This window comes from Myotis daubentonii, chromosome 15 (genome assembly GCF_963259705.1).
Source record: "Myotis daubentonii chromosome 15, mMyoDau2.1, whole genome shotgun sequence".
In the NCBI taxonomy this organism is placed as follows: domain Eukaryota; kingdom Metazoa; phylum Chordata; class Mammalia; order Chiroptera; family Vespertilionidae; genus Myotis; species Myotis daubentonii.
The window spans coordinates 10,172,918-10,191,375 of NC_081854.1; the positions used below are offsets into that span (position 1 = coordinate 10,172,918).

An 18,458-nucleotide genomic window follows, 5' to 3' on the forward strand; every position below is an offset into this window, starting at 1 on the left:
TTACTGCTGTTTGTCGTTAGTATCCGTGATCAGTGACTCTGCACCTTGGAAAGGACCCAAGGGGACGGGATGGGCACCCAGTAAAGCTGCAGGTGGACTATAACCACATTGAGCTACTGGGCGCACAGAATCGCCCTGAAACTATGAGGTCTCCTGACTAGATTGCTGGGAAGAGCCAATTATTTGATGTAGGCTCAGTCACTTCAATCTTATTCATCCTTTAAGTTCCAACAACTCTTCCTCCCAGCCTTCACCAATCTCTCTTTTGCAAGCTCTAATCCAGGGGTCCTCAAACTTTTTAAACAGGGGGCCAGTTCACTGTCCCTCAGACCGTTGGAGGGCCGGACTATAGTTTTAAAAAAAAAACTATGGCCGAAACCGGTTTGGCTCAGTGGATAGAGCGTCGGCCTGCGGACTGAAAGGTCCCAGGTTTGATTCCGGTCAAGCTGCGGGCACATCCCCAGTGGGAGGTGTGCAGGAGGCAGCTGATCGATGTTTCTCTCCCATCGATGTTTCTAACTCTCTATCTCTCTACCTTCCTCTCTGTAAAAAACAAACAAACAAAAAACTATGAACAAATTCCTGTGCACACTGCACATATCTTATTTTGAAGTAAAAAAACAAAACGGGAACAAATACAATATTTGTATTTGCATGTGGCCCGTGGGCCGTAGTTTGAGGACCCCTGCTCTAATTAGTGGTTCTCAACCTTGGCTGCGCATTAGAATCACCTGGGAATCTTTTTAAAATCCTGATTTCTGGGCCTCATCCTCCGGAAATTCTGTTTCTTTGTTATGGGGTGAGGCCACATTAGTAACAAAGAAACAGAATTTCTGGAGGATGAGGCCTAGAAACCAGGATTTTAAAAAGATTCCCAGGTGATTCTAATGTGCAGCCAAGGTTGAGAACCACTGCTCTAAGTGGTTTAGAGCCAAATCATTTTACCTTTATTGGATCATAAACTCCTTGAGGACAAGGGTGTGCCGCCATCCTTGCTCTGAATCACTGGTTTATTCCATAAACAATGGGCTGCACAGCAGTCTTTAGGAGGAAAAGACTCCCCTCACTCTGACAACCTCACAAAAGCTGTACATTTTGCTCTCTCTACAGAGTCTGGGTGCACACACATACACAAAGTCTCTGCACTAATCTTCAGGGGTTCAGAGACCTCCAAAGCCCACGCACGGACTCTAGATTAAGCAATCCTAAGTGAGTCTACCTGCTTGCACAACCCTTCAAATCAGAGACTCCCAGGGTCTGAGAATCTGCTTTTCTCCAAGTTACTCTAACCAGGTCCCTCAAACAACTCTTTTTAAAAATATATTTTTATTGATTTCAGAGAGGAAGGGAGAGGGAGAGATAGAAACATCAGAGATGAGAGAGAATCACTGACTGGCTGCCTCCTGCATTCTCCACACTGGTGATGGAGCCTGCAACCTCTTGGTTTGTATGTTGACGCTCAATCACTGAGCCAACTCTTCAAGTCAACTCCAAAGACAGCCCTCGTGCGGGGAACACTGCAGCTTTCAAAGGTGAAACAAGCCTTGTCTGTAATCTAAGAGCCTGGGCAAGGAAAAAGAAAAGCCAAAGTGGAGGCAGATTCTAGCCAACAAGGGATCTCTAAATTATCATCTTGTATCTAGTGACTGTACTTCCTTATCTGCCCTCAGGTGATTTAGTCCAGAGGAAGAATAAATCACCTACACCTTCAAAAAATACCTGAGTGCCTACTCTGGTCAGTTGCTATGCCAGTTGATGGCAAAGAAGAGCCAGCCCCTGCCCTCGAGTTCCTTACAGTGTAGCAGGAAACAGAAGCAAAGCGGCAAATGCCGAGCGGCGACATTCCCACAGGGTTGTGTGCCAGGAGAGAACCCAGGATTATTCTGGTGGCCACACCTTACTTTGCCTTGGGCAGATGGGAGGGAAGAGGTACTCAGGGAGAGAGAGGACAAAGAAATACAGGTAGAGATAAATCTAGAAGCGAATCTAACCCAGGAATACTTGTAGCAGAGAGGTCTAACAAGGGGTGAGTGGATCTCTTTCAGTTCACCAGGAGAGAAAATTACTGCTTCTCTGAGGCCAGTTACACCCCACAAACAACAATTCATTCAGCAGTTATTTAGGACAGGATGGCTTCAGACCCTCGAAGGAAGAGAGTTCTCTAACCACGTTCTCTAATCCTCTGCCCATTGTGCTCAGCTTAGCCCAGATGTATATTCACTTCGAGAAACTGAAACTCAAAAAAAACGCTGTCCCCACCCAGCCCCTGCTTGCTCCCGATGGCTGAACAAGCGCCTCAAAGCCTCAAGCAGTCCCAGGGTGCCTGCGAGAAAAGTTAAATCACCAGGCAATGAGGAATCTTTGTCAGAGTAGGTTTCTTCTCTTAGCATCTCCCCCTGAATTAATACAGGCTGGTGTGTACTGAAAAATTTTAAGTACCAAACCTGGAGTAAGAACATCTATTTATCTATCCGCCAATTACTATTATCATCATCAGACAGCTTTATTGATGCCATACAATTCACCCACTGAAAGCTACAATTCAATAGTTTTTAAAGTAAACCTACAGAATCCTGTAAATATTACATCTTCAACAACCTGAAAAGAAATTCTGTAACCATTAGCAACCACTCCAAATTCCTCCTGCCTCAAAGCCTCTACTCTACTTTCTGTCTTTATGGATTTGGCTATTTTGGACATTTTGTATAAATGGAATCCTTACAATATGTAATCTTATGTGACTGGTGTCTTTCAACTTAGCATGTTTTCAAGAATCTTCCACACTGTAGCATGCACAGTTGTCCCTTGGTATCTACTGGGATTGGTGCCAGGAAACCCCCAGATACCAAACTCCACGGATGCTCAAGTTCCTTATATAAAACTAGAGGCCCAATGCATGAAAATTCGTGCAAGAGTAGGCCTTTCTTCCCCAGCTGGGGGCACCGGTGGCACTGGCACCTGGACCCGGGTGGCTTCCTGCTGGCCCCAGCTTCGTCTGGAAGGACATCTGGTCTAATTAGCATATTACCCTTTCATTATTATGGAAGATGGTGTAGTACTTTCATATAATCAATACACATCCTCCCATATACTTTAAATCATCTCTAGATTACTTATAATACCTAGTACAATGTAAATAGTTGTTATACTGTATTGTTTAGGGAAGAATGACAAGGAAAAAGCCTGTACATGTTCAGTAGACGTACCGTCATAGGCCTAATTACACAGTACATGTCAGCAACAAGGTAACATTTTTTGTTTGTTCTGCGGTTGGTTGAATCTGAGGATGCAGAACCCATGAACATGGATGCCGACGGTTGAGGTTCTTCGTTCCTTTTTTTAGATGAATAATATTGCATTGTATGGACAGACGGCATGGTATGGATAGGCCATCATCAGTTGGTCATTTGGGTTGTTACCACCCTTTGCCTATTATGCATAATGCTGCCTCTCCATATTATGTTGAACCCTAAATCCTAAAGTGATTGACAAACACCTCCCCAAACTTGGGAAAGACGCATATGACACTTTGTGGCCAACTCACCCTTGGGACACCAAGTCTCCCCGTAGCCCTGACATCCTGGTTCACTCCCTCTGCTCTGCTGACTCCCAGCTCCTCCCCTTCCAGCCTCTATTTAAATATCCTTCCTCAAAGGTTTCACACACATTCCCTGAACTGTTAGCAAGACACCCTGTACCCCCTCACACTAAGAACACAGGGAAATTTGTTCCCACTCAGATGCTGCAATCCTGCTCCAGACCTTATTATTATATGCATCTTTTTACTTCTTTTCTGTTTCCACTGAATGGAACTTTTGAGGGATGAGGTCTTTTGAATGTCTCTATACCATTTAGTCATTCACAGTCATTTATCAGAGCCCTGTGTCCTTCGTTTGGAGGATACAATGATGAAGACTCAGTCCCTTCCTTCAAGGAACTTAGGCTCCATTGAGGAAGGAAGATAATCAGAGTCCAGTGTGCTAAGTGTTCACAGAGGACTGCACAGGGAACTACAGAGTTGGCGGGGGGGGGGGGGGGGGGGGAGAGGAAAGGGAGGGATTTTGGAGTTGGGTAGTGGGGGGAGGGGGCTTGCTCAGAGGGTAGGTCAGAGAAGGACTCCTGAAATGGAACAGCAAGTAAAGACACTGTGGGTGAGCAATATTATGAAAGCTCAAGGTACGATACGTAGTTCTGATCTGTGTGGCTGAAGTTTATCATCCTGGGTGAAGGAAATGGTGAGGAGTGAGGCTAGACAATGGGCTGGCAACAGCATTAAACTTCTTCCTGGAGGTGATGGAGAGCAGCGGAAGAATTTTAAACCAGGGAAGGTGATGTGATCTCATTTATTTTAGAAAGGTATTTGCAGCAGTGTGAATAAGGGACGGAAAGGACATGAGACCAGAAGCAGAAAGACCAATTACCAAGAGGCTATGACCGTAAACAGGAAGAGGGAGAGACCAAGTACAATGGTAGGGGCCAGATTCAAGACGCATTTAGGTAGTAAAAACAACAGGACTTATTAGCTAGCTTGATGGGAGGAGGGACAAGACCTTCAGACCCCACCTTTCTACTGAAGATAGCAAGGGCTGGCCAGCATTCTCAGGAGTGATATCCTTTTTCCAAATGAAATCATAAACTGAACCTTAAGGGAGAAGGCCCAGAGTCCTGGGGCCTGCCTTCCCTGTCCCATGCAAAAGCACTTACTTAGAATCTAGGGATCCACGAGAGGGTCTGAAACCCCCTGGCCAAGTCCAAATGCTGGATCCTGATATCCAAAGGATTCTAGGGCAATACAGCCATGTGCTCAACAGTGCCTCTCACCTCCACACCTGCTCTTGTTCAGTCCGCTTCCCCTACCTAGAAGATTCTTGCGCATCCTGTACAGAATCCAACTTACCTTCCAGCCCCTGCCCCCAACCCCAGCCCGTACAAAGTCAACTCAAGGGATTTCCTTCCTTCCCAGACTTCCACCTAATGCCTTGGCCTTGTAGACACTGGGCAAGCTCATAGCTATGAACTACTAATTGTTCATTTTCTCTTCCACGTGGCCATCTCTCTCATGGGACCTGGGCTCAGGCTTCCTCAGGATCTCCTCAGCATTGAAAACACCTTGTACTTGTAACAAGCCCAGAAATATTTATAGACTGGCCAACTAATTTATTACACGCTCTCCCTCCCATGAATGACTAAATATAAGAAAAGTAATCATGATCTTGAATTAAAACATTCAATTGATACATTACAAAGATGTTCAACTGCATTTTTTGGGTCTTTTTTCAACTGCACTTTATAATTATTTTTAAAAAAATTTTATTGATTTTTTTACAGAAAGGAAGGAAGAGGAGAGGGATACAGAGTTAGAAACATCAATGAGAGAAACATCAATCAGCTGCCTCCTGCACACCCCCTATTGGGGATGTGCGAACAACCAAGGTACATGCCTTTGACCGGAATCGAACCTGAGACACTTCAGTCCACAGGCCGAAGCTCTATATCCACTGAGCCAAACCAGTTAGGGCTCAACTGCACTTTAAACATAAACCAAATAAAAATCTTAATGGAGTGGTTAAAATCACTAAACAAAATAAAATTTTAAAATGATCACATAGATATTTTGCAAGAAAGAAAAAAAAAGGGGGAGGCTGGAGGCTTGCCCAGTGGACCTTGGGGCTGCTGGGTGTATAAATGAAGCTGGGCCCTGGGGCTACAGAAAGAGGAAGGTTCCAACCAATTACTCTTGACTATAATCCTCACTAGGCTGAGTGCCCCTCTAGGCCAATATGAACTGCCCTATTCATTATGAACCTCTAGAACCTAAGAAAACTGGCACATTAATTACTTTTAGGGTAGTAAAACCCAAGCATTGTGAAGCTATAGAATATTCTGGTAAAGAGAATAATTAGGGGGATGGAAAGTAGACTTGAAAAAGATGAATTCTACTAGCTCTAAGAATTTAAGAAACATGATTTTGGTATAAAAACAAAAAAGTGAAATCTGTAAAACACAAAAAATTAGAAAAGACCCAATTTTTAGGATTTAGTAGCTGATAAAGTAATTGTCACAAAGTATAGGGAGAGAATATCAAAAAAGGTATTATGATAACTGAATACAAATATAAAGAGGAAACAGAAAGGTGGGGTTTGAAGGTTTTCTGAGGCCTTGTCTCTCCTCCCATCACTTGGAGCCATGCTGTGTATACTGCACAGGTTACCAAAGACTTATCAGGACTGTTCATTTCTGCAAGTTTTTGAGACGTTTAGTCTCACCCTGGGTCCATGTTGGCTTATGCCTATTCTTCTCAAAGAATTCACATACTGACCATAAACCCAGGTAAAATCTTCCACTGAGCTCTAAGAGCTCTAACAAGCCATGTCAACTCCTCTGCTGCACTGAAACTGCCCTGTGAAGCAAATACGATCCCAAATTCAGAGGGTCAGCTGAGTCAGTTGGAACTTGAACGTTATTCTGTTACAGTTTTTCAATGCAGGTGAGTGACTTATAGTGTAAAGCAGTGATTTTCAACAGGTGTGCTGTAAGAATTTTTAAAATAGTGGGAGAACCAAGATGGCGGCATAGGTTAACGCCGGAGTTTGCTGCTTTGAACAACTACTTCAAAAGTGAAACCAAAAAACGGAAGGGACATCACCCAGAACCACAGGGGCGCTGGCTGAGTGGAAGTCCTACAACTAGGAGGAAAGAGAAACGCATACGGACACTCAGAGGAGGCGCAGTGCTGAAGTCAAATTCTGAGGTGCGGAGTGCGCGGAGCGGGCTGGCGGTGGAGGGCGCGGTTGTTGTTTTCAATCGGGAGGGAGTCGCAGACTCTGAGCTCCAGATCCGGGCGAGTCTTTAGGGACCCAGACTCAAACGGGAGAAGCGGGACTGTCTGGCTTCGGTCAGAGCCAGTGCAGCTTTCTCTCCGAGCTTTGCAGCGGGTGCTGGGACTCAGAGAGGCAGAGCCCCTTGGGACAGGACTGAGAGCCGCCATAACTGCTCTCTCCGGCCCACACTGTTGATCCTGTTCGACCCGCCCTGCCCAAGCCCTGCACAGAGGCATTTGCCGGATAGCCTCAGGCAAAGGCTAGATTAGCACCTCCCTAGAGGACAGAAGTTCTCTCACCGCTGACACAGCTGAATCTCATAGCCACTTGGCCTGGAGGTCAAACCCTCCCTGGAATTAGCTACAACAAAGATTTATCTATAAGACTGCAAACAAAGACCACTAGGGGGTGCACCAAGGAAGCATAACAAAATGCGGAGACAAAGAAACAGGACAAAATTGTCAATGGAAGAAATAGAGTTCAGAACCACACTTTTAAGGTCTCTCAAGAACTGTTTAGAAGCTGCCGATAAACTTAATGAGATCTACACGAAAACTAATAAGACCCTCGATCTTATATTGGGGAACCAACTAGAAATTAAGCATACACGGACTGAAATAACGAATATTATACAGACGCCCGACAGCAGACCAGAGGAGCGCAAGAATCAAGTCAATGATTTGAAATGCGAGGAAGCAAAAAACATCCAACCGGAAAAGCAAAATGAAAAAAGAATCCAAAAATGCGAGGATAGTGTAAGGAGCCTCTGGGACAGCTTCAAGCGTACCAACATCAGAATTATAGGGGTGCCAGAAGATGAGAGAGAGCAAGATATTGAAAACCTATTTGAAGAAATAATGACAGAAAACTTCCCCCACCTGGTGAAAGAAATGGACTTACAGGTCCAAGAAGCGCGGAGAACCCCAAACAAAAGGAATCCAAAGAGGACCACACCAAGACACATCATAATTAAAATGCCAAGAGCAAAAGATAAAGAGAGAATCTTAAAAACAGCAAGAGAAAGAAACTCAGTTACCTACAAGGGAATACCCATACGACTGTCAGCTGATTTCTCAACAGAAACTTTGCAGGCCAGAAGGGAGTGGCAAGAAATATTCAAAGTGATGAATACCAAGAACCTACAACCAAGATTACTTTACCCAGCAAAGCTATCATTCAGAATTGAAGGTCAGATAAAGAGCTTCACAGATAAGGAAAAGCTAAAGGAGTTCATCACCACCAAACCAGGATTATATGAAATGCTGAAAGGTATCCTTTAAGAAGAGGAAGAGGAAGAAAAAGGTAAAGATACAAATTATGAACAACAAATATGCATCTATCAAAAAGTGAATCTAAGAATCAAGTGAATAAATAATCTGATGAACAGAATAAACTGTTGATTATAATAGAATCAGGGACATAGAAAGGGAATGGACTGACTATTCTTGGGGGGAAAGGGGTGTGGGAGATGTGGGAAGAGACTGGACAAAAATCGTGCACCTATGGATGAGGACAGTGGGTGGGGAGTGAGGGCGGAGGGTAGGGCGGGAACTGGGAGGAGGGGAGTTATGGGGGGAAAAAAAAGGAACAAATGTAATAATCTGAACAATAAAGATTTAATTAAAAAAAAATAAAATAAAATAAAAAAAAAAAAAAAAAAAAAAAAAAAAAAAAAAAGAATTTTTAAAATAGTCAATACCTGGGAGAGAAACCAAGGTAAACACTGGAAATTGCTGCCTTGCACAACCACTTCAAAACTACAACTAAAAGACAAAACAGACATGACCCAGAACCACAGGAAGGCTGGCTGAGTGGAAATTCTACAACTAGAAGGAAAGAGAAAAGCACACTGAGACTCAGGAGGTACGGAGGCGCACGCAGAGAGGGCTGGCAACTGAGGACGTGGTTGTCTTTTTCAATCGGGAGGGAGACACAGATCCCGACTGCTCTGAACTCCAGTTCTGGGCGAGTCTCTAGGGACCCAGACTCATACGGGGAGAAACTGGACTGTCTGGCAGAGGGTGGAACTCAAGGGAAGCTTTCTCTCAAAGGTGCTTGCAGCGATTACCGGGACACTGAGACTCGGGGCACTGAGACTCGGGGCCTCTTAGGGCAGGACTGAGGACCAGCCATAGCTGTTTGCTCCACCCTGTTGATTCCCTGAGACCCCACCCCACCCAAGCTGTGAGCAGAGGCTTTTGCATATGAATGGGCTGGCCCTTTGAGATCTAAAATTACCTAACAAACTGCAGCTGGGTCAGAGAGACCCAGAACATCCAAAAGAAGGCTCAAGGCTCCACAGCAGCTTGCATTGCTTCACAACTGGGCCTCATCTGAGCACCTCCAAACCCCAAACAAGGAAGAGGAATCTGCAGATCTCTCTATAGCTCCTGCTGGGTAGACTTCAGGCAGTGGCTAAATTAGCACCTCCTTAGAGATCCAAGAGCCCGTGTACCTAGTGGTCAGAGTGGGACCATCCAGATTACAACTCCTCAGATCCATAAGGGACACACTCAGGGGGCAGACTCAGTGAGCACCAAAGCCCCACTGAAGCAAGTTTTGCCCCAGAAGGGTGTCTTCAGCACAGAGTTCTCCCACTGTAGACACAGCTGATTCTCACAGACAATTGGCCTGGAGGTCAATTCCTCCCAGTGATACCAACAACAATCAAGGCTTAACTACAACAAGACTGTGCACACAGCCCACAAAGGGGTGCACCAAGAGTGTCCACCTCAAGTAATTGGGGAGGCTGAGCCACTGGGCCCTATAGGACACCTACCACACAAAGCCACTCTATCAACACAGGGAAGCAGCCAAAATGCAGAGACAAAGAGACAGATCACAAATGACAGAAATGGAGGAAAGCAAACTACTGGATATAGAGTTCAAAACCACGGTTATAAGGTTTTTCAAGAATTTTCTAGAAACTGCTGATAAATTTAGTGAGACCCTCGAGGGTATGAAAAAGGACCAACTAGAAATTAAGCATACACTGACTGAAATAAAGAATAATATACAGAGATCCAACAGCAGACAAGAGGATCCCAGAATCAAGTCAAAGATTTGAAATATGAAGAAGCAAAAAATACCCAACCGGAAAAGCAAAAAGAAAAAAGAATCCCAAAATAAGAAGATAGTGTAAGGAGCCTCTGGGACAGCTTCAAGCATACCAACATCCGAATTATAGGGGTGCCAGAAGATGAGAGAGAGCAAGATACTGAAAACCTATTTGAAGAAATAATGACAGAAAACTTCCCCTACCTGGTGAGAGAAATAGACTTACAAGCCCAGGAAGTGTAGAGAACCCCAAACAAAAGGAATCCAAAAGGACCACACCAAGACACATCATAATTAAAATGCTAAGGGCAAAAGACAAAATCTTAAAAGCAGCAAGAGAAAAAAAGTCAGTTACCTACAAGGGAGTACCCATAGGATTGTCAGCTGATTTCTCAACAGAAACTATGCAGGCCAGAAGGGAGTGGCAAGAAATATTCAAAGTGATGAATAGCAAGAACCTACAACCAAGATTACTTTATCCAGCAAAGCTATCATTCAGAATTGAAGGTCAGATAAAGAGCTTCACAGATAAGAAAAAGCTAAAGGAGTTCATCACCATCAAACCAGTATTATATGAAATGCTGAAAGGTATTCTTTAAGAAGAGGAAGAAGAAAAAAGGCAAAGATAAAAATTATGAACAACAATTACATATCTATCAACAAGTGAATCTAAAAATCAAGTGAATAAAAAATCTGATGAACAGAGTAAACTGGTGAATATAATAGAATCGGGCATAGAAAGGGAGTGGACTGACTATTCTTGGGGGGAAAGGGGTGTGGGGGTGGGGGAAGAGACTGGACAAAAATCGTACACCTAAAGATGAGGACAGTGGGGGCAGGTAAGGGCAGAGGGTGGGGTGGGAACTGGGTGGAGGGGAGTTATGGGGGGAAAAAGGAGGAACAACTGTAATAATCTGAACAATGAAGGTTTATTTAAAAAAATAAATCAATAAAATAGTCAATACCTGACTAGTCAGTCAGGGGAACGGACCCCTTGCCCCTTATATCAACGGTTCTCAACCTGTGCGGAGCGACCCCTTTGGGGTTGAACGACCCTTTCACACGGGTCGCCTAAGGCCATCGGAAAACACATATATAATTACATATTGTTTTTGTGATTAATCACTATGCTTTAATTATGTTCAATGTGTAACAATGAAAATACATCCTGCAGATCAGATATTTACATTACGATTCATAACAGTAGCAAAATTATAGTTATGAAGTAGCAACGAAAATAATTTTATGGTTGGGGGTTACCACAGCATGAGGAACTGTATTAAAGGGTCGCGGCATTAGGAAGGTTGAGAACCGCTGCCTTAGATTGTCAAATAAGAAAATGACAACAACCAAGACAACAATAGCTACCCAATATAAATGAATCAAAATTATACCTATTTTTTTGGTCAGATTGGCAAAAAATATATTCCTTCATGTGCCACAGAATTCTAGTAATTAGTGTATGTGTGCCATGAGATGAAAAAGGTTGGAAATCACTGGTGTAAAGGAAGACAAAGAAAGATGTCACCTGTTTAAGTTCACAAAACAAACTAGAAATTAAAAATTCAATTTATAACAATCTCACTCTGATGATATGGTATGACATCTGGTGGCACTGGGGTAAGAGTGTCACAGCAATAAATCATTACTAAAAGCATATAACCTGCGTGACACTATACCTAATCCCATGTACAGTGGGGATACAAAACTTAACAGCACTGTCATATCCTTTCAGGAGGTGATCACTTAGGGAGACAGTAAGGTAAACATGTGAAGAGTGAAACCATACTTAAAACATAATAAAAGGTAAGCCACAAGGTAGAACACAGTGACGGCTAAGCAGAGTACACAGACCGTAACCGACACAGAAACCTGAGGAGGGAAGGCGAGGTCAATTCAAGTATAAGGATGGTCAGTCAGTCACAAATCCATCTGTCATCAAAGACCCAGCTGGATTTGCTGAAACCAGAGTGGAAGAGGAAGGCAGCGGGTGAAGAGACACAAAAGGGAAGGAAGTGATGAGACGGGCTGCAGGAATTTTTAGTTCGAGAGTGCCCACACAGAGAAGGCCCAATCTGGTTCAAAATACGGACTTACCAATTCGGTGTTTTTTCAATTTCCTATCTTGAACGTCTCCCCACAGTGCTATATTTACCAGTGTCCCCTTAGAGCAGACTGGTACTTTCTGTAAGATTTCCTCCACGTGTTGAGGATGTGTAAGATTTAAGAGGAGGCCTCTGCACATTCACCTGAAGTTTACACAAATCTCATGGTGTTGTCAAGACATGGAACAAATGAGAGGTTGTCTTATATTAAGAGGGCTGGCTTTTGTAACTTAGCCATTATTTCTAAGTCATGATAAAACAGAGCATCCCACACAAATATGCTATTAGCACTAGCAAGGTCGGCAGTGTGTGCATGCCAGCAAGTGAACAGAATACATCTCAATCCCTAGTCAAAGGTGACAATTTAAAAAATATATATTTTTATTGATTTCAGAGAGGGAGGAGAGATAGAAACATAAACTATGAGAGAGAATCATTGATCAATTGCCTCCTGCACGCCCCCTACTGGGAATCGAATCCACAACCCAGGCAGGTGCCCTGACCAGGAGTCAACCAGTGACCTCCTCCTGGTTTATAGGTCTACACTCAGCCACTGAGCCACACCCATCTGGGCAAAGTCGACAATTTCTGACCAGAGGAAATGTTCAAACATCCAACTATGCTTTGACTCACACACAGTTTCCAGAAAGAACCTTCACAGCAAAATAAGGGAATCCTGGCTGCTGGAAACGACCCACGTGGAGTAACTCCGCCAGGCAAACAACTCCTTGGAATCCCCATTCCCCTACCTTCCCAGAGCGGGCCCGGAAAGACAAAAACAGGCATGTTTCCTTTTTATTCTGAGCAAACAATTTTACTGTAAAAGATACAATTATCTGAAACGGGACTGGCTTGAAAATGACTAGGAAGAAGCAGCAGAGAGTAGAGATTAGGATGCAGTGAGAAGAAAGCTCGAGGAAAAGAAATCATGAACGAGGAGGCTCAAACAACAGCGAGCTGGACTCTTCCTCAGAAGGAAAGCTTCTCAAGCCTGTCTACTGACTGGGTGTGAGGGCTGGTGATGGGATTTCCCCAAACACAGAGCCAGAAACACAGAAACCCCACTGACACATCAGCTGGCTCCCAGACACAGCGTTATTCTTCAAGGGCCTCAAGGTGAGAGACACAGTCACACATTCACAGCCTTTCTGAGTGCCAACAGCATCACTAGTCCAATCTGGGCAAGACAGGCCAGGACTCCGATTTCCAGCATAAGGCTCTCAGGAAACCTCAGCTGCATATGGTGGGAGGGGAGGAAAGCCCTTCAACTCTTGGGGTCTTATCTGCAAAATGGAAGAGTGGGACTAGATGCTAAAAAAAGTACCAACTTTTATTGAAGTACAACACACACTGGTACGTTTATAGAGAAGTGTAGGTGCAGCATGCGTTTTCACACATGGCACACACTCATGTAAATAGCACCCAGATCCAGATGGAGAATAGTCCCAGCCATCCAGAAGCCCCTTTCAGCCTCCAGTCCCTGCCCCTGGTAACTGCTGTCCTGATTTCTAACAGCATAAGTAAATTTTACTTGTTTTTCTACTTTACATAAATAGAATCATACAGTACGTATTCTTTTATTTCTGACTTATTTTATTCAACATGTTCCTGAGATTCACTCTTACTGTAGAAAGTTGAACTAGATGATTTAAAAAAAATGTTTTTATTGGTTTTAGGAGAGGAAGGGAGAGGGATAGAGAGAGAGAAACACTGATCGGCTGCCTCCTGCACACGCCCCCAACTGGGCATGTGCCTTGACTGGGAATAGAACCAGTGACCTCCTGGTTCACGGGTTGACACTCAACCACTGAACCACACAAGCTGGGCGAACTAGATGATTTTTTTTTTAATATATATTTTATTTTATTTTTTTTTAAATATATTTTATTGATTTTTTACAGAGAAGAAGGGAGAGGGATAGAGTTAGAAACATCGATGAGAGAGAAGCATCGACCAGCTGCCTCCTGCACACTCCCTACTGGGGATGTGCCTGCAACCAAGGTACATGCCCTTGACCGGAATCGAACCTGGGACCCTTCAGTCCCCAGGCCGACGCTCTATCCAGTGAGCAAACCGGCTAGCGCTGAACTAGATGATTTTTAAAACAGCTTCCAATTCTAAGATATTATCATTTTAAGAACACTATGCCACTCTTATACACTGTTGATGGGAGTGTACTCTCAACAGGATTTTGGCAATATCCATAAAAAGTATAAAATGTACATGCCTTTCAGTCCATTCTGAGGTAATTATCCTATAGATATACTGCACACATGTACGTATGTATATATATGCCTATAGATATCCTTGTAGCATTGTTTATATATATAAAAAAAAGACTGGAAACAATGCCTTACACAGAAAACTGATTAAATAAATTACGATATATCCAGACCAAGATATTCTATTCAGTGAAGAGCAAGGGGAGGAGGAGGAGGAGAAGAAAGTAGAAGTAATAGTAATAGTCAACTTTTTTTTTTTTTTAAATATATTTTATTGATTTTTTACAGAGAGGAAGGGAGAGAGACAGAGAGCCAGAAACATCGATGAGAGAGACATCGATCAGCTGCCTCCTGCACATCCCCCACTGGGGATGCGCCGGCAACCCAGGCACATGCCCTTAACCGGAATCGAACCTGGGACCTTTCAGTCTGCAAGCCGACGCTCTATCCACTGAGCCAAACCGGTTTCGGCAATAGTCAACTTTTAACTATACCTACCAATATGAGAAAATATCCACAATGTATTCTTAGGTAGAAAAAAAAGCAAGTCATGGAACACTATGTTTAGTGACCTCCTGGTTCATAGGTCGACGCTCAACCATTGAGTCACACCAGCTAGGCTTTACTTTTTAATTTAAACAATGCGATACAGTTTAACTTTTTAAAAAAGTAATATGCATTTATTGTTAAATTTATTTTCATACAATATAGTAATTATACTAGTATAGAGAGTATATAGTACAAGCCCTATTTTTCACCACTACCTTCTCAACAACCGCCCCCCCCCCCGAATCACCTGAGACACCCCTGATATTTTTGCTGTTTTCATTAAGTCATAAACATACAAGTTTCCTCCACCTTATAAATGGGCTCATGCTGCACACATTATTTTGAAACTTGCTTTTCTCACTTTATAATAAATTGTGGACATATTCACATTTGGAATTGCCTACATATAGGTAAACCTCATCCTTTTTTGGGAAGTTATACATTGATTTATTTCTATTAGATAACAGATACTGTTCTTATTAAATCACAGAACAAACCAAGAGGCAATGTAATGGAAGAAAGAAAGGGAAGAGGGAAGGTAGCCTGGTGGTAAAGAACTATTTAGAATGGAAGTGGAGAGCACACTGTGAGTATGGGATTTTGAGAAAAGATGAGAAGGCTTTCAGAATTAATTTCGAATTTGAATACTATCCTTTGAGTGATTGGAAACCTCAGTTTCTAGTAGCTGAAGAATTTGTTCAACAAATTTTTATTGATCATTTGATATGTACCTAGAATTTCTCAATTTAATGAGATTTAATATAATCATACGGAAAATACAGTAATGGGAATTCTGTAACGGAATAATATTCTCGAGCAGACATGTTGGTGATACATAATAGATGATCAAAGCATTGTTGTTGTGGGACAAATGAATGGAGCTGCAACTCATGTGTAGCAGATATTGGGGCTCCTCAAAATCATATTGTTTGACTCTATTGGAATTGCCTTAATTCCATTGAATGCAAGCTCTCTGAGAGAAGGACACAGATTTGACCCAACTCTGTACATTCCAGAGTATACAAAGCCTTGCCCATAGTTTCATGTGATCAGCATACAACATATTTTTCAAGTGAATGAATGAGATGGTCTTCCAACGGAAGCAACTGCCTCACTCTGCACCAAGGAGACTTCTATTTTTCCACCTCCTTCCTTCCTAATTCTCATTACTGTCTTTTCAACACCTGCCTCGTAACGCTGCTGTAAGGATGCATGATTCTCCTGTTAACAAACAGCCTGTGCACTCCTTTGTGGACGTATGCCAACATTTCCAAAGAACAAATTCCCAGAAGGGCCAGGACCAAGGGCATAAGAGTTTAAAAATTTAACTGATACTAGCAAATGATCTTTTAAAAATACATATTTTTATTGACTTCAGAGAGGAAGGGAGAGGGAGAGAGAAACAGAAATATCAATGATGAGAGAGAGTCATTGATCGGTTGCTTTATGCATGCCCCACGCTGGGGATTGAGCCTGAAACCTGGGCATGTGCCCTGACCTGGAATGGAACCATGATTTCCTGGTTCATAGTAGATTCTCAACCACTGAATCACCCCAGCCGGACTAACAAAAGATTTTTTTAAAAGGCCATACCTATTTACATTCCCACTAACAGTACACAAGTGTACCAATTTCTAAACATATCACCTCTGATTATTTTTTTAATATACATTTTTATTGATTTCAGAGAGGAAGGGAGAGGGACAGAGAGAGAGAAATATCAATGATGAGAGAGAATCATTGTTTGGCTGCCTCCTGCACTCCCCCCCCCCTCCCCCCCCCGCCGCCCCAGTGGGGATTGAGCCTGCAACCTGGGAATATGCCCTTGACCAGAATTGAACCTGGAACCCTTCAGTCACCAGGCCTACGCTCCTTCCACTGAGCCAAACCAGCCAGGTCTTGCCTCTGGTTATTTTTAATAAGGAGTACTATTTTACAAGAACAACAAAAGATTTAAAGAGAAGTTTGAACCCTGGCTGGCATGTCCAATGGTTAGAGTGTTGGCCTGAGGGTTCAATTCCCAGTCCAGGGCACGTACCTGGGTTGGAGCATGAGTGGGAGGTGGCCAATTGATATGTCTCTTTAACATTGATGTATATCTCTCCCCCCAACCTTCCACTCTCTCAAAATCAATGGAAAAATATCCTCGGGTGAGGATTAACAACAACAACAAAAGGTAGTTTGAAACCTAAAGACCTAGCAAAAAATCCAATTTTAAGTTAACAGCTGGGGACTATTTTAAAAACTAGTCCCAATGGCCAGATTTACTGAGAAGGCCAAGGAAGATCTGACTTATTGCTGTGCACATGTCCCCACCACAAAGAATGCTGGCTCTGGACATTCTGATCAGCAGCAATCACCCTACTCAGACTGCTGGTTGCCGAGGTCTATGTTACAATCAGGCACGAGACGTAAAGCTCCTGCTGCCATGACTCATGTTTTTCTGCCATCTGAAAACTTCCATTTTAAATTATTCAGTTGCAAAACCTGGTTCCCAGCTTCTAGGAAAGGCCAAATCTCATAAGGGCTAGCACAGCACAGACAACCAGGGCTGCTAGTTACAGGAAGCGGGGCAGACTTTTAAGTCAGCAAGGCCCTTGTAGATGAGCTAGTCTAAGCTGCTTCTCATTTTAAAATTTGGGACACTCAGACCTTAAGGTATAAATAAATAAGGTTAAGAGTTTGAGCTTCAGATTGGATGGACATTTGAGCTGACTCTGTTACTTATTAGTTAAGCCAGTTAAAAAAATTTTTTAGCCCTGACCGGTTTGGCTCAGTGGATAGAGTGTCGGCCTGCGGACTGAAGGGTCCCAGGTTCGATTCCGGTCAAGGGCATGTACCTGGGTTGCGGGCACATTCCCAGTGGGGGGTGTGCAGGAGGCAGCTGATCGATGTTTCTCTCTCATCGATGTTTCTAACTCTCTGTCCCTCTCCCTTCCTCTCTGTAAAAAAATCAATAAAATATATTAAAAAAAAAAGTTTAAAAAAAAATTCTCACCCGAGGACATGTTTAGAGACAGGAGGGGTTGGGGGAGAAACATCAACTGCTTATCTTCCGTTCACACCCTGACTGGGATCAAACCCGAAACCTAGGTATACTGCAGGGGTCCTCAAACTACGGCCCGCGGGCCACATGCAAATACAAATATTGTATTTGTTCCCGTTTTGTTTTTTTTACTTCAAAATAAGATATGCGCAGTGTGCATAGGAATTTGTTCATAGTTTTTTTTAAAAAACTATAGTCCGGCCCTCCAACGATCTGAGGGACAGTGAACTGGCCCCCTGTTTAAAAAGTTTGAGGACCCCTGGTATACTGTATGCCCTGACTGGGAATTGAACTGGCACCCTTTCTGTGCACAGGATGAAGCTCAACCAACTGAGCCACACTGGCGAGGCTAAGACACTTAAAAAAAAAGTTTTTATTGGTTTCAGAGAGGAAGTGAGAGGGAGAGGGAGAGATAGAAACATCAATCGGCTGCCTCCTACGTGCCTCCTACTGGGGATCAAGCTTGAAACCCAGGCATGTGCCCTGACCAGGAATCGAACTGGTGACCTCTGTGGTACATGGGTTGACGCTCAACCACTGACCCACACCGGCTGGGTTATTTAAGCCACTTTTGATTAAATGATTTAATTTTCCTCAATAACAGCTCATCTTTAAAACAGGAAAACAGTAGTGTCTACTTCAAAGGGCTATATAGGGA

General features: G+C 43.2%; 1 protein-coding gene and 1 long non-coding RNA gene across 2 annotated transcripts in view; one reads left to right on the forward strand and one right to left on the reverse strand.

Moving 5' to 3' along the window:
• Positions 1 to 18,458, reverse strand: part of ARHGAP35 (Rho GTPase activating protein 35) — a 138,367-nt gene that overhangs the window by 21,367 nt on the left and 98,542 nt on the right. The window lies entirely within an intron of this gene.
• Positions 555 to 18,458, forward strand: part of LOC132216699 (uncharacterized) — a 207,008-nt gene continuing 189,104 nt past the window's right edge. The window contains exon 1 of the long non-coding RNA XR_009448780.1: positions 555 to 663. This is a non-coding gene — a long non-coding RNA (uncharacterized LOC132216699). The remainder of the gene's footprint in view (positions 664 to 18,458) is intronic.